We start from the raw sequence: 14,421 nt of genomic DNA on the forward strand, positions 1-14,421 counted from the left end.
TGAAGGGTGGTTGTAGGTGATCAAAAGATTTTTCCACCATTAATGAAAACATTCGACAAGTTGAAAAAATGTTGCATCACCAAGCAAAATAGGGAATAAGTAGTCAAACTTCTATGTGGTCCTATATCTTTGAAGCACCCCACCAGATCATCATTTGCATTTGAAAAGTCTCCTGCTTGGATAGTTGGACACATGGTGCAATTGTGTTCATCACAAACCATTGGGAACACCCACGGGCCATGGATCTTCATCATCCCTTACACATTATGGACAATAAGTTTTTAATCAATCATTATATCTCCACCATCGATCTTTGGCTTAAAATTTCTTATGCAAAAATGTTCCACCCAAGTTCCCCAGGACACCTAGTTGTATCTTAGGCATTTGAAGCCTTTGAGAAAATATTCCCTCAAGTTCTTCAAAAAGAATCATGGACCATTTGTCTTCTTTATTTTTGGTGAATGACTGAGATGTATCCATTCTAAGCTTTAGAGCCTCATGGAGACTCCACTCCATGAAGGTGCACCATAAAGGTGACATGTGCATCACATCAGATGACGCACCAAGCCAAACACCCATGCAAAAGCATGGAAACAACATAGATAATGCGGGAAGTGGGATCCTCTATCATGTGGTAGAATTTTGAAACTAGGAATCTTGCAGAGACTTCACAACATGAAGGAGCATCAAAGTTGTGAGATGCATTAAGGGTATGTGCAAGATCATGGTCAACCAAACTATGGCCTTAAGTGGCAATGAAAAACCAATAAATTAGGGTTATGTCAACTTGATACCTAATTTTAAAGTGGTTATGGACTTTATATCAAAAAGTTGTAAGAAAATAGTCTATAGGAAATTGAATGTAGTTTTTAAACTACTAGGCCTTATCAGGAGAAAAAAATAATTGATTGGTCAAAAGTTTGAATTTTAATGTAGTACTACAAAAATTTCAGGGCAAAAATAAAAAGTAGGTGTATGTTTGACCACCTTAATCAAAATCAAATGATAATGTTTTTTTAATATAATTATAGATATGAAAAGTAGACTCATGCTCGGATGTGACGCATAGTTTTTAGTATTTTTATTTCAAATAAATAATTAAATATAAATTTTATACCAAAACTTTTTCGGAAAAAAAAAGTCTTGTGCTTGACCACCTTAACTAATAGAAAATTTTACCAAATTTAATTTATTTATTTTTTCTTATACTAGGTGAAGCATAGAATGTGACGCAACTTTTAGATTTAAAAAATAATATACCATTTGAAAGTTATAGCTATTTTTCAATCAGTATGTCAATCAGCACTTTACAATAATCTTCATTGATAATTAACTAATAAATACTTATCGAACTCACAATTTGATAGAAACTATATTGATGGAATCTCGAGAGTGATATTAAAGAACCCTTTTTGTTTCATTCAATTTCGATCAAAATAACATTGTTAGACGGCTACTTGAAGTCTAAGTATCACTAAAACCCTCTTCAAACACATCTTTTGGGTTGACCAGGAAGGGTTGGTAAATACCAAGCCTAATCGGATATCCGATTTGGCTTGGTGAATTTTGCTAAAAAATTTGAAATCCCAACCCATTTTGGAGGGAAAATCGGGTTTCAGAGTTATAGCTTATTATTTATAAATTATTTCAGTTATATTACTATGTAAAGATGTATATATATACATACATACATACATATATATGTATGTATGTATAGATATAAGATATAATCTATTAATATATAATAATATATTACGTTACTCTTATTATAATCTATAAATATAATTTATATTATTATTTTTACTAAATATAATAACATAACGTATATATAATATGTATTATATATTATTATATTAATATGTATGTTATTAATATATATATATATATAATAACATAATATTTTTATTAAATATAATATATGTATAATAACGTAACATATTATATAATAATATATATTAATAACCTATATATATATATATTACATTATTAATTATATTAATAGCATACATATTAATATAATAATATATAATACATATTATATTTAATGAAAATATTATGTTTTTATACATATTAATAACATACATATTAACATGTATAATAAGAGTGATTCTCATATGTCCCTAGGGGTCCTAGGGACATATGTCGTCATGTAATGGATCAAAGGGGGTGATAGGTCAACCTATCACCCCCTTTGATCCATATGAACAATTCTAATATGTCCCTAAGGGTCCTAGGACACCTAGGGACATATGTCATCATTTAGTGGGTCGTGGGGGGTCATAGATCACCCTATGACCCCCTTTGACTAATATTAACAATTCTAATATGTCTCTAGGGGTCCTAAGACCCCTACGGATATTTGTCGTCATTTCATGGGTTGAAGCCCTTTGACCCATAAAAACAAAATATGTCCCTAGGGGTCCTAGGACCCCTAGGGACATATGTCATCATGTAATGTGTCAAAGGGGATCATTGGTCAACCTATGACCCCCTATGACCCATAACAGTGATTCTCATATGTCCCTAGGGGTCCTAGGGACATATGTCATCATGTAATGGGTCAAAGAGGGTGATAGGTCAACCTATGACCCCCTTGGACTCATATGAAAATTTATAATATGTTCCTAAAGGTCTTAGGGCCCCTAGGGATATATGTCATCATTTAATGGGTCGAAGGGGGTCATAGGTCAACATATGACCCAATTTGACCCATATGAACAATTCTAATATGTCCTTGAGAGTCCTAAGACCTCTAGGGACATATGTCATCATTTAATGGATCAAAGGGGGTCATAGGTCACCCTATAACCCCCTTTGATTCATTTATGACCCCTAGGGACATTAGAATTGTTCATATGGGTCAAACGGGGCCATAGGTTCAGCCTATGACCCCCTTTGACGAATTAAATGATGACATATGTCCCTAAGGGTCCTAGGACCCCTAGGGACATATTAGAATTGTTCATATGGGTCAAAGGGGGTCATAGGTTCCCCCTTTCACCCATTAAATGACGACATACATCCCTAGAGGTCCTAGGACCCCTAGGGACATATTAGAATGGTTAATTTGAGTCAAAAGGGATCATAGGGTGACCTATGACCCACTTTAACCAATTAAATGATGACATATGTCCCTAGAGGTCCAAGGACACCTAGGGACATATTAGAATTGTTCATATGGGTCATCTATAACCTCCTTTGACTCATTAAATGATAACATATGTCCCTAAGGGTCCTAGGACCCCTAGCGACATATTAGAATTGTTCATATTGGTGAAAGGGGGTCATAGGTTCTCCCTATGACCCCCTTTGACCTATTAAATGATGACATATATCCCTAGGGGTCCTAGGACCCCTAGGGAGGTATTAGAATTGTTCATATGGGTCAAAGGGGGTCATAGGTCACCCTATGGCCCCGTTTGACACATTAAATAACGACATATGTCCCTAGGGGTCCCTAGGGACATATTATAATAGTTCATATGGGTCAAAGGGGTTCATAGGGTGACCTATGACCCCCTTTGATCTATTAAATGACAACATATGTCCTTAGGGGTCCTAGGACCCTTAGAGAAATATTAGAATTGTTCATATGAGTCAAAGGGGGTCATAGAGTGACCTATGACTTTCTTTCACCCATTAAATGATGACATATGTTCATATGGGTCAAAAGGAGTTTTGACCCATTAAATTATGACATATGCCCATAAAGGTCTTAAGACTCCTAAGGACATATTAGAATTATTCATATGGTCAAAGGGTTTGACCCATTAAATGAGAACATATGTCCCTAAGGGTCCTAAGATCCCTAAGAACATATTAGAATTGTTCATATGGGTCAACAGGGGTCATAGGGTGACCTATAACCCTCTTTGACCCATTAAATGATGACATATATCCCTAGGGGTCCTAGGACCCCTAGAGAAATATTAGAATTGTTCATATGGTCAAAGGGGGTCATAGGTTCACCCTATGACCCCTTTTGACCCATTAAATGACAACATATGTCCCTATGGGTCCTAAGACTCTTAGGGACAAATTAGAATTGTTCATATGGGTCAAAGGGGGTCATAGGGTGACCTATTACCCCCTTTAATGGATTAAATGACGACATATGTCCTTAGGGGTCTTAGGACCCCTAGGGACATATAAGAATGGTTAATATGGGTCAAATGGGGTAATAGGGCGACCTATGACCCACTTTGATCCATAAAATGATGACATATGTCCTTAGGGGTCCAAGGGCCCCTAGGGACATATTAGAATTGTTCATATGGGTCAAAGGGGGTCATAGGGTGACCTATGAACCCCTTTGACACATTAAATGATAATATATGTCCCTAGGGGTCCTAAGACCCCTAGGGACATATTAGAATGGTTAATATAGGTCAAAGGGGGTCATAGGTCACTTTTGACCCATTAAATGATGACATATGTTCCTAAGGGTCCAGGGACTCCTAAGGACATGCTAGAATTGTTCATATGAGTCAAAGGGGGTCATTGGGTGACTTATGACCCCCTTTGACCTATTAAATAACAACATATGCCCCTAGGGGTCCTAGGACCCATAGGAACATATTAGAATTGATCATATGGTCAAAAGGGGTAATAGGTTCACTCTATGACCTCCTTTGACCTATATGACCCTAAGGGTGACCTATATGTCCTTAGGTGTCCTAAGACCCTTAAGGACATATTAGAATTGTTCATATGGGTCAAAGGGGGTCATCGAGTGACCTATAACTCCCTTCGACCCATTAAATGATGACATATGTCACTAGGTGTCCTAAGACACCTAGAAACATATTAGAATTGTCCATATGGTCAAAGGGAGTCATAGGTTCACCCTATGACCTTGTTTGACCCATATGAACCATTCTAATACAACCTTAGGGGTACTAAGAACTCTAAGAACATATGTCGTCATTTAATGGGTCAAAGGGGGTCATAGGTCACCCTATGACCCCATTTGACCCATATTAATCATTCTAATATGTCCCTAGGGGTCCTAATACCCCTAGGGACATATGTCATCTTTTAATAGGTCAAAGGGGGTCATAGGTCACCCTATGACCCACTTTGACCCATATGAAAATTTCTAATATGTCCTTAGGGGTCCAAGATATCATCATTTAATATGTCAAAGGGGGTCATAGATCACCCTATGAACCCCTTTGACCCATATTAACCATTCTAATTTGTCCCTAGGGGTCCTAGGACACCTACGGACATATGTCATTATTTAATCGACTAAAGGGGGTAATAGGTCACCCTATGACCCCCTTTGACGCATATGAACAATTCTAATATGTCCTTAAGAGTCCTAACACTCTTAGGGACATATGAAGACATATGTCCCAAGGGGTCAAGTAGGAACCTTAAGGTTATATTAGAATTGTACATATGGGTCAAAGGTGGTCATAGGGTGGCCTATGACCCCCTTTGACCCATTAAATAATGACATATGTCCCTAGGGGTCCTACGAACCGTAGGGACATATTAGAATTGTTCATATGGTCAAAGGGGGTCATAGGTTCACTCTAAGAACCACTTTGATCTATTAAATAATGACATATGTCCCTAACGGTCATAGGACCCCTAGGGACATATTAGAATTGTTCATATGGGTCTACGAGGGCCATAGGGTAATCTATGACCTCCTTTGACCCATTAAATGACGACATATGTCCTTAGGGGTCCTAGGATCCGTAGGGACATATTAAAATTGTTCATATGGTCAAAGGGGGTCATAGGGTGAACCTATGACCCCCTTTGATCCATTAAATGATGGCATATGTCCCTAGGGGTCCTAGACATATTAGAATTGCTCATATAGTCAAAGGGGGTCATAGGTTCACCTTATGACCCCCTTTGACCCATTAAATGATGACATTTGTCCCTAGGGGTCCTAGGACACCTAGGGACATATTAAAAATGTTCATATGGGTCAAAAGAGGTCATAGGGTGACCTATGACCCCTTTTGACCCATTAAATTATGACATATGTCCCTAGGGGTCCTAAGACCCCTAGGGACATATTAGAATTGTTCATATGGTCAAAGGGGGTCATAGGTTCACCCTATGACCCTTTTTGACCCATTAAATGATGACATATGTTCCTAAGGGACCTAGGACCTCTAGGGATATATTAGAATTGTTCATATGGATCAAAGGGGGTCATAAGGTGACCTATTACAACCTTTGACTCATTAAATTACGACATATGTCCCTAAGGTTCCTATGACCCTTAGGGATGTATAAAAATTGTTCAAATGGGTCAAAAGGGGTCATAAGGTGACCTATGACCCCCTTTGACCCATTAAATCATGATATATGTCTCCAGAGGTGCAAGGACCCCTTAGAAGATATTAGAATTGTTCATATGGATCAAAAGGTGTCATAGGGTGATCTATGACCCCCTTTGACACATTAAATGATGACATATGTCCCTAGGGGTCTTAGGACCCTTAGGAACATATTGGTTAATATGGGTCAAAGGGAGTCATAGGGTGACCTATTACCCCGTTTGACTCATTAAATAACGAAATATGTCCCTAGGGTTCCTAAGACTCCTAGGGATGTATTAAAATGGTTAATATGGGTCAAAGGGGGTCATAGGATTACTTGACACCCTTTGACCCATTAAATGATGATATATGTTCCTAGGGGTCCAAGAACCCCAATGGACATATTAGAATTGTTCATATAGGTCAAAAAGGGTCATAGGTTCATCTTATGACCCCCTTTGACCCATTAAATGATGACATATGTCCCTAAGGGTCTTAGGAGCCTTATGGACATATTAGAATTGTTCATATGGGTAAAAGGAGGTCATAAGGTGACCTATGACCTCCTTTGATCCATTAAATAATGACATATGTCCCTAGGGGTCCTAAGACCCCTAGGGACATATTAGAATTGTTTATATGGTCAAAGAGGGTCATAGGTTCACCCTATGACCTCCTTTGACCAATTAAATGATGACATATGTCCCTAGCTGTCTTAGGACCCTTAGGGATATTTTAGAATTGTTCATATGGCTCAACAGGGGTCATAGGGTAATCTATGACCCCCCTTGACCCATTAAATGACGACATGTCTTTAGGGGTCCAAGGACCCCTAGGAACATATTAGAATTGTACATATGGGTCAAAGGGGGTCATAGGGTAACCTATGACCCCCTTTGACAAATTAAATGACGACATATAAGATCGCTAGGGACATATTAAAATTGTTCATATTGTTAAAGGGGGTCATAGGTTCACCTTATGACCCCCTTTGACCCATTAAATGATGACATATGTCCCTAGGGTTCTTAAGACACCTAGGGACATATTAGAATTGTTCATATAGGTCAAAGGGGGTCATAGAGTGACCTATGACCCCCGTTGACCCTTTAAATGATGACATATGTCTCTAGGGTTCCTAGGACCTCTAGAGACATATTAGAATTGTTCATATGGGTCAAAGGGGGTCATAAGGTGACCTATGACCCCCTTTGATCCATTAAATGATGACATATGTCCCCAAAGTTCCTAAGACCCTTAGAGATGTATAAGAATTGTTAAAATGGGTCATAGGATCCATTAAATCACGACATATGTCCCTATCCCTAGGGAGATATTAGAATTGTTCATATTGGTCAAAGGGGGTCATAGGATGACCTATGACCTCCTTTGACACATTAAATGATGACATATGTCCCTAGGCATCCTAGGACCCTTAGAGACATATTAAAATGGTTAATATGAGTAAAAGGAGGTCATAAGGTGACCTATGAACTCCTTTGACCCATTAAATAATGACATATGTCTCTAGGGTTCTTATGACCCCTAGAGATGTATTAGAATTGTTCATATGAGTTAAAGGGGGTCATAGGTTGAATTATGACCCCCTCTGACATATTAAATGATGACATATATCCCATGGGATCTAAGGACCCCAACGGACATATTAGAATTGTTCATATGGGTCAAACCCTATGACTCCCTTTGACCCATTAAATGATGACATATGTCCCACGGGGTCTTAGGACCCTTAGGGATATATTCGAATTGTTCATATGGGTCAAAGGGTGACCTATGGCCTCCTATGACCCATTAAATAATGACATATGTCCCTAGGGGTCTAAGGATCTCTAGAGACATATTAAAAATGTTCATATGGGTACATGTGGGTCTTAGGGTGACCTATGACCCCATTTAATCCATTAAATGATGACATATGTCCCTAAGGTTCTTAAGTCTCTTAGGGACATATTAGAATTGTACATATGGGTCAAAGGGGGTCATAAGATGGCCTATGACCCCCTTTGACCCATTAAATGACGACATATGTCCCTAAGGGTCCCAGGACCCCTGACGACATATTAGAATTGTTCATATGGTCAAAGGGGGTCATAGGTTCACCCTATGACCCCCTTTGACCCATATGAACAATTCTAATATGTCCTTAGGGGTCCTAGGTCCCCTAGGGACATATGTCGTCATTTAATGGGTCAAAGGGGGTGATAGGGTGACCTATCACCCCCTTTGACCCATTAAATGAGACATATGTCCCTAGGGGTCCTAAGACCCTTAGGGGCATATGAAAATTTTTCATATGGTCAAAGGGGTTCATAGGTTTACCGTATGACCCCCTATGACCCATTGAATAATGACATATGTCCCTATGGGTCCTAGGACCCCTAGGGACATACTAGATTTGTTTATATGGGTCAAAGGGGGTCATATGGAGACCTATTACCCCCTTTAACGGATTAAATGATGACATATGTCCCTAGGGGTTCCCTACGGACATATTAGAATGGTTAATATGTGTCAAAGGGGGTCATAGGGTGACCTATGACCCGTTTGATCCATTAAATGACGACATATGTCCCTAGGGGTTTAAGGACCCTTAGGGACATATTAGAATTGTTCATATGGGTCAAAAAGAGTCATAGGGTGACCTATGACCCCCTTTGACCCATTAAATGATGACATATGTCCCTACGGGTCCTAGGACCCCTAGGGATATATTAGAATGGTTAATATGACTCAAAGGGGGTCATAGGGTGACTAATGACCCCCTTCGACCTATTAAGTGATGAGATATATCCCTAGCGTTCCTAAGACTCCTATGGATGTATTAGAATGGTTTATATGGGTCAAAGGGGGTCATAGGATGACCTATGACCCCCTTTGACCCATTAAATGGCTACATATGTCCTTAGGGGTACAAGGACCCCAAGGGATATATTAAAATTATTCATATGGGTCAAAGGCAGTCATAAGATGACCTATGACCCCCTTTAACCAATTAAATGATGACATATGTTCCTAGGGGTCCTAAGACCCCTAGGGACATATTAGAATTGTTCATATGGGTCAACCTTTGACCCATTAAATGATGACATATGTCCCTAGGGGTCCAAAGACCTTTAGGAACATATTAGAATTATTCATATGGGTCAATAGGGGTCATAGGGCGACCTATGACCCCCTTTGACCCATTAAATAATGACATATGTCCCTAGGGGTCCTAGGACCCTTATGGACATATTAGAATTGTTCATATGGTCATAAACTATAACCCCTTTAGACACATTAAATGATGACATATGTCTCTAGAGGTCCAAGTTCCCCGAGGGACATATTAAAATTGTTCATATGGCTCAAAGAAGGTCATAGGGGTCATAGGGTGACCTATAACTCCTTTTGACCCACTAAATGATGAAATATGTCGCTAGGGGTCCTAAGATCCCCAAGGACATATTAGAATTGTTCATATGGGTCAAAGGGGGTCATAGGGTGTCCTATGACCTCTTTTGATGCATTAAATGATGACATATGTCCTTAGGGGTCTTAGGACCTCTACGAAAATATTAGAATTGTTCATATGGATACAAGGGGGTCATAGGGTGGCCTATGATCCCCTTTGACCCATTAAATGACGAAATATGTTCCTAGGGGTCCTAGGACCCTTAGGGACATATTAGAATTGTTCATATAGTTAAAGAGGGTTATAGGTTCACTTTATGGCCCCCTTTGACCCATTAAATGATGACATATGTGTCCAGCGATCTTAGGACCCCTAGCAACATATTAGAATTGTTCATATGGATCAAAGGGGGTCATAGGGTCTTTGACTCAATAAATGATGACATATGTCCCTAGGGGTCCTAAAACCCCTAGGGACATATTAGAATTTTTCATATAGTCAAAAGGGGTCATAGGTTCACCCTATGACCCTCTTTTACCTATTAAATGATGATATATGTCCCTAAGAGTTCTAAGACCCTTAGGGACATATTAGAATTGTTCATATGGGTCAAAGGGGGTCATAGGGTGACCTATTACCTGTTTTAGTTGATTAAATGATGACATATGTCCGTAGGTGTCCTAGGACCTTTAGGGACAAATTAGAATAGTTAATATGGGTAAAAGGGGTTCATAAGGTGACCTATGACCCCCTTTGACCCATTAAATGATGATATATGTCCATAGGGGTCCAAGGACCCTTAAGAACATATTAAAAATTTTCATATGGGTCAAAGAGGGTCATAGGGTGACCTATGACCCCATTTGACCTATTAAATGATGACATATGTCCCTATGGGTACTAGTACCTCTAGAGACATATTAGAATGGTTAATATGAGTCAAATGGGGTTGTAGGGTGACCTATGACCCCCTTTGACCCATTAAATGATGACATATGTCCTTAAGGTTCTTGGTACGCCTAGAGATGTATTAGAATGGTTCATATGGGTCAAAGGGGGTCATAGGGTGACCTATGACTCCCTTTGACCCATGAAATGATGACATATGTCCCTAAGAGTTCAAGAACCCCAATGGACATGTTAGAATTATTGATATGGGTCAAAGGGGGTCATAGATTCACTCTATAACTCTCTTTTACCCATTAAATGACGACATATGTCCATAAGAGTCCTACTACCGCTAGAAACATATTAGAATTGTTCATATGAGTCAAAGGGGGTCATTACGGTGACTTATGACCCCCTTTGACCCATTAAATGATGACATATGTCCCTAGGGTTCCTAGGACCTCTGGAGATGTATTAAAATTGTTCATATGGGTCAAAGGGAGTCATAGGGTGACCTATGACCCCCTTTGACCCATTAAATAATGACATAGGTCCCTAAGAGTCCAAAGATCCCAAGGGACATATTAGCATTGTTCATATGGGTCAAAGGGGGTCATAAGAGTCCAAAGATCCCAAGGGACATATTAGCATTGTTCATATGGGTCAAAGGGGGTCATAGGGTGACCTATGACCCCCTTTGATCTATTAAATGACAACATATGTCCCTAGGGGTCCTAGGACCCCTAGAGACATATAAGAATTGTTCATATGGGTCAAAGGGGGTTAGAGAGTGACCTGTGGCCCCCTTTGACCCTTTAATTGATGACATATGTCCCTAGGGGTCCTTACGTTAGGGACATATTAGAATTGTTCATATGTGTCAAAGGGGGTCATAGGTCACCCTATGACCCCCTTTGACCCTTTAGATGACGACATATGTTCCTAAGGGTTTTAGAATCCGTAGGGACATATTCGAATTGTTCATATGGGTCAAAGGGGGTCATAGAGTGGCCTATGACCCGCTTTGACCCATTAAATGATGGCATATGTCCCTAAGGATCCTAGGACCCCTAGGGACATATTAGAATTGTTTATATGGTCAAAGCGGGTCATAGGTTCACCTTATGACCCTCTTTGACCCATTAAATGATGACATATGTCCCTAGGGTTCTCAGGACCCCTAAGGACATAGTAGAATGGTTAATATGAGTTTCACCCATTAAATAACGACATATGTATGTAGGGGTTCAAGGACCTCTAAAGACATATTAGAATTGTTCATATGAGTCAAAGGGGGTGATAGGTATTTGACCCATTAAATTACAACATATGTCTCTATGGGTCTTAGGACCCCTAAGGACATATTAGAATGATTAATATGGCTCAAAAGGGGTAATAGGGTGACCTATGACCCCCTTTGACCCATTAAATGACGACATATATCCCTAGTGTTCCTAAGATCCCTAAGAATGTATTAGAATAGTTCATATGGGTCAAAGGAGGTCATAGGATGACTTATGACCCCCTTTGACTCATTAAATGATGGCATATGTCCCTAGGGGTCTAAGAACCCCAAGGGACATATTAAAATTGTTCATATAGGTCAAAGGGGGTCATAGGGTGACCTATGACCCCCCTTAACCCATTAAATGATGACATATGTCTCTAGGGGTCTGTATTAAAATTGTTCATATGGGTCAACGGGGGTCATAAGGTTACCTATGACCCCCTTTGACCCAGTAAATGATGATATATGTCCCTAAGAGTCCAAGGACCTCTAGGGACATATTAGAATTGTTCATATGGGTCAAATAGTGTGATAGGGTGGCCTATGACCCCCTTTGACCCATTAAATAATGACATATGTTCTTAGGGGTCCTAGGACCCCTATGGACATATTAAAATTGTTCATATGGTCAAAGGGGGTCATAGGGGTCCTTAGACCCCTAGGGACATATTAGAATTGTTCATATGGGTCATAGGAGGTCATATGGTGACCTATGATCCCTTTTGACCCATTAAATGACAACATATGTCCCTAGGGGTCCTAGGACCCCTAGGGACATATTACAATTATTAATATCGGTCAAAGGGAGTCATAGGGTGATCTATGACTCCCTTTGACTCATTAAATAACGCCATATATCCCTAGGGGTCCAAGGACCCCTAGGTACATATTAGAATTGTTCATATGGGTCAAAGGGGGTCTTATTGTGACCTATGATCCCTTTTGACCCATTAAATGATAATATATGTCCTTAGGGGTCCAAAGACCTCAAAGAACATATTAGAATTGTTCATATGAGTCAAAGGTGGTCGTAGTGTGATCTAGGACCCCCTTTGACCCATTAAATGATAACATATGTTTCTAGGGGTCCGAAGAACCCTAGGTACATATTACAATTTTTCATATGGGTCAAAGGGGGTCATAGGGTGACCTATGGCCCCCTTTGACCCATTAAATGATGACATATGTCCTTATGGGTCTCCCATAGGTACTTATTAGAATTGTTCATTTGAATCAAAGGGGGTCATAAGGTGACCTATGACCACCTTTGACCCATAAAATGATGTCATATGTCTCTAGGGGTCCTAGGACCCCTAAGGACATATTAGAATTGTTCATATTGATCAAAGGGGGTCATAGGGTGGCCTATGACCCCCTTTGACCCATTAAATAACGACATATGTCCCTAGGGGTCCTAGGACCCCTAGGGACATATTAGAATTGTTCATATGGATCAAAGGAGGTCATAGGCCTTTGGACCCATTAAATGATGACATATGTCCCCAGGGGTCCTAGGACCCCTAGAGACATATTAGAATTGTTCATATGGTCAAAGGGGGTCATAGGTTCACCTTATGACCCCCTTTGACCCATTAAATGATGACATATGTCCTTAGGGGTCTTAGGACCCCTAGAGACATATTAGAATTGTTCATATGTCTCTAGGGGTCCTAAGACCCCTAAGGACAAATGTCGTCATTTAATGGGTCAAAGGGGGTCATAGGTCACCCTATGACCCCCTTTGACCCATTAAATGATGACATATGTCCTTAGGGGTCTTAGGATTCGTAGAGACATATTAGAATTGTTCATATGGTCAAAGGAGGTCATAAGTTCACCCTATGACCCCCTTTGACCCATTAAATGACGACATTTGTCCCTAAGGATCCTAGGATCCCTAAGGACATATTAGAATTGTTCATATGGGTCAAAGGGGGTCAAAAGGTGACTTATTACCTCTTTTAACCGATTAAATGATGACATATGTCCGTAAGTGTCGTAGGACCCCTAGAGACATATTAGAATGGTTAATATGGATCAAAGGGGTTCATAGGGTGACCTATTACCCCCTATGACACATTAAATGATGACATATGTTCTTAGGGGTCCTATTAGAATTGTTCATATGAGTCAAAGGGGTTCATAGGGGTTCATAGGCTCACCTATGACCCCTTATGACCCATTAAATGATAACATATGTCCCTAGGGGTCCTAAGACCCCTAGGGACATATTTGAATGGTTAATATGAGTCCTTATGACCCCCTTTGACCCATTAAATGATGACATATGTCCCTAAGATTTTTAAGACCCCTAGGGATGTATTAGAATGGTTCATATGGGTCAAAGGGGATCATAGGGTGACCTATGACCCCCTTTGACCCATTAAATGATGACATATGTCTCTAGAGGTCCAAGGATCCCAAAGTACATATTGGAATTGTTCATATGGGTCCAAGGGGGTCATAGGTCACCCTATGACTCCTTTTGACCCATTAAATGATGACATATGTTATTAGGGCTCCTAGGACCCCTAGGGACATAT

Source organism: Cupressus sempervirens, chromosome 7 (assembly GCF_028749045.1).
Source record: "Cupressus sempervirens isolate cs-2001-9-10 chromosome 7, ASM2874904v1, whole genome shotgun sequence".
Taxonomy (NCBI): Eukaryota; Viridiplantae; Streptophyta; class Pinopsida; order Cupressales; family Cupressaceae; genus Cupressus; species Cupressus sempervirens.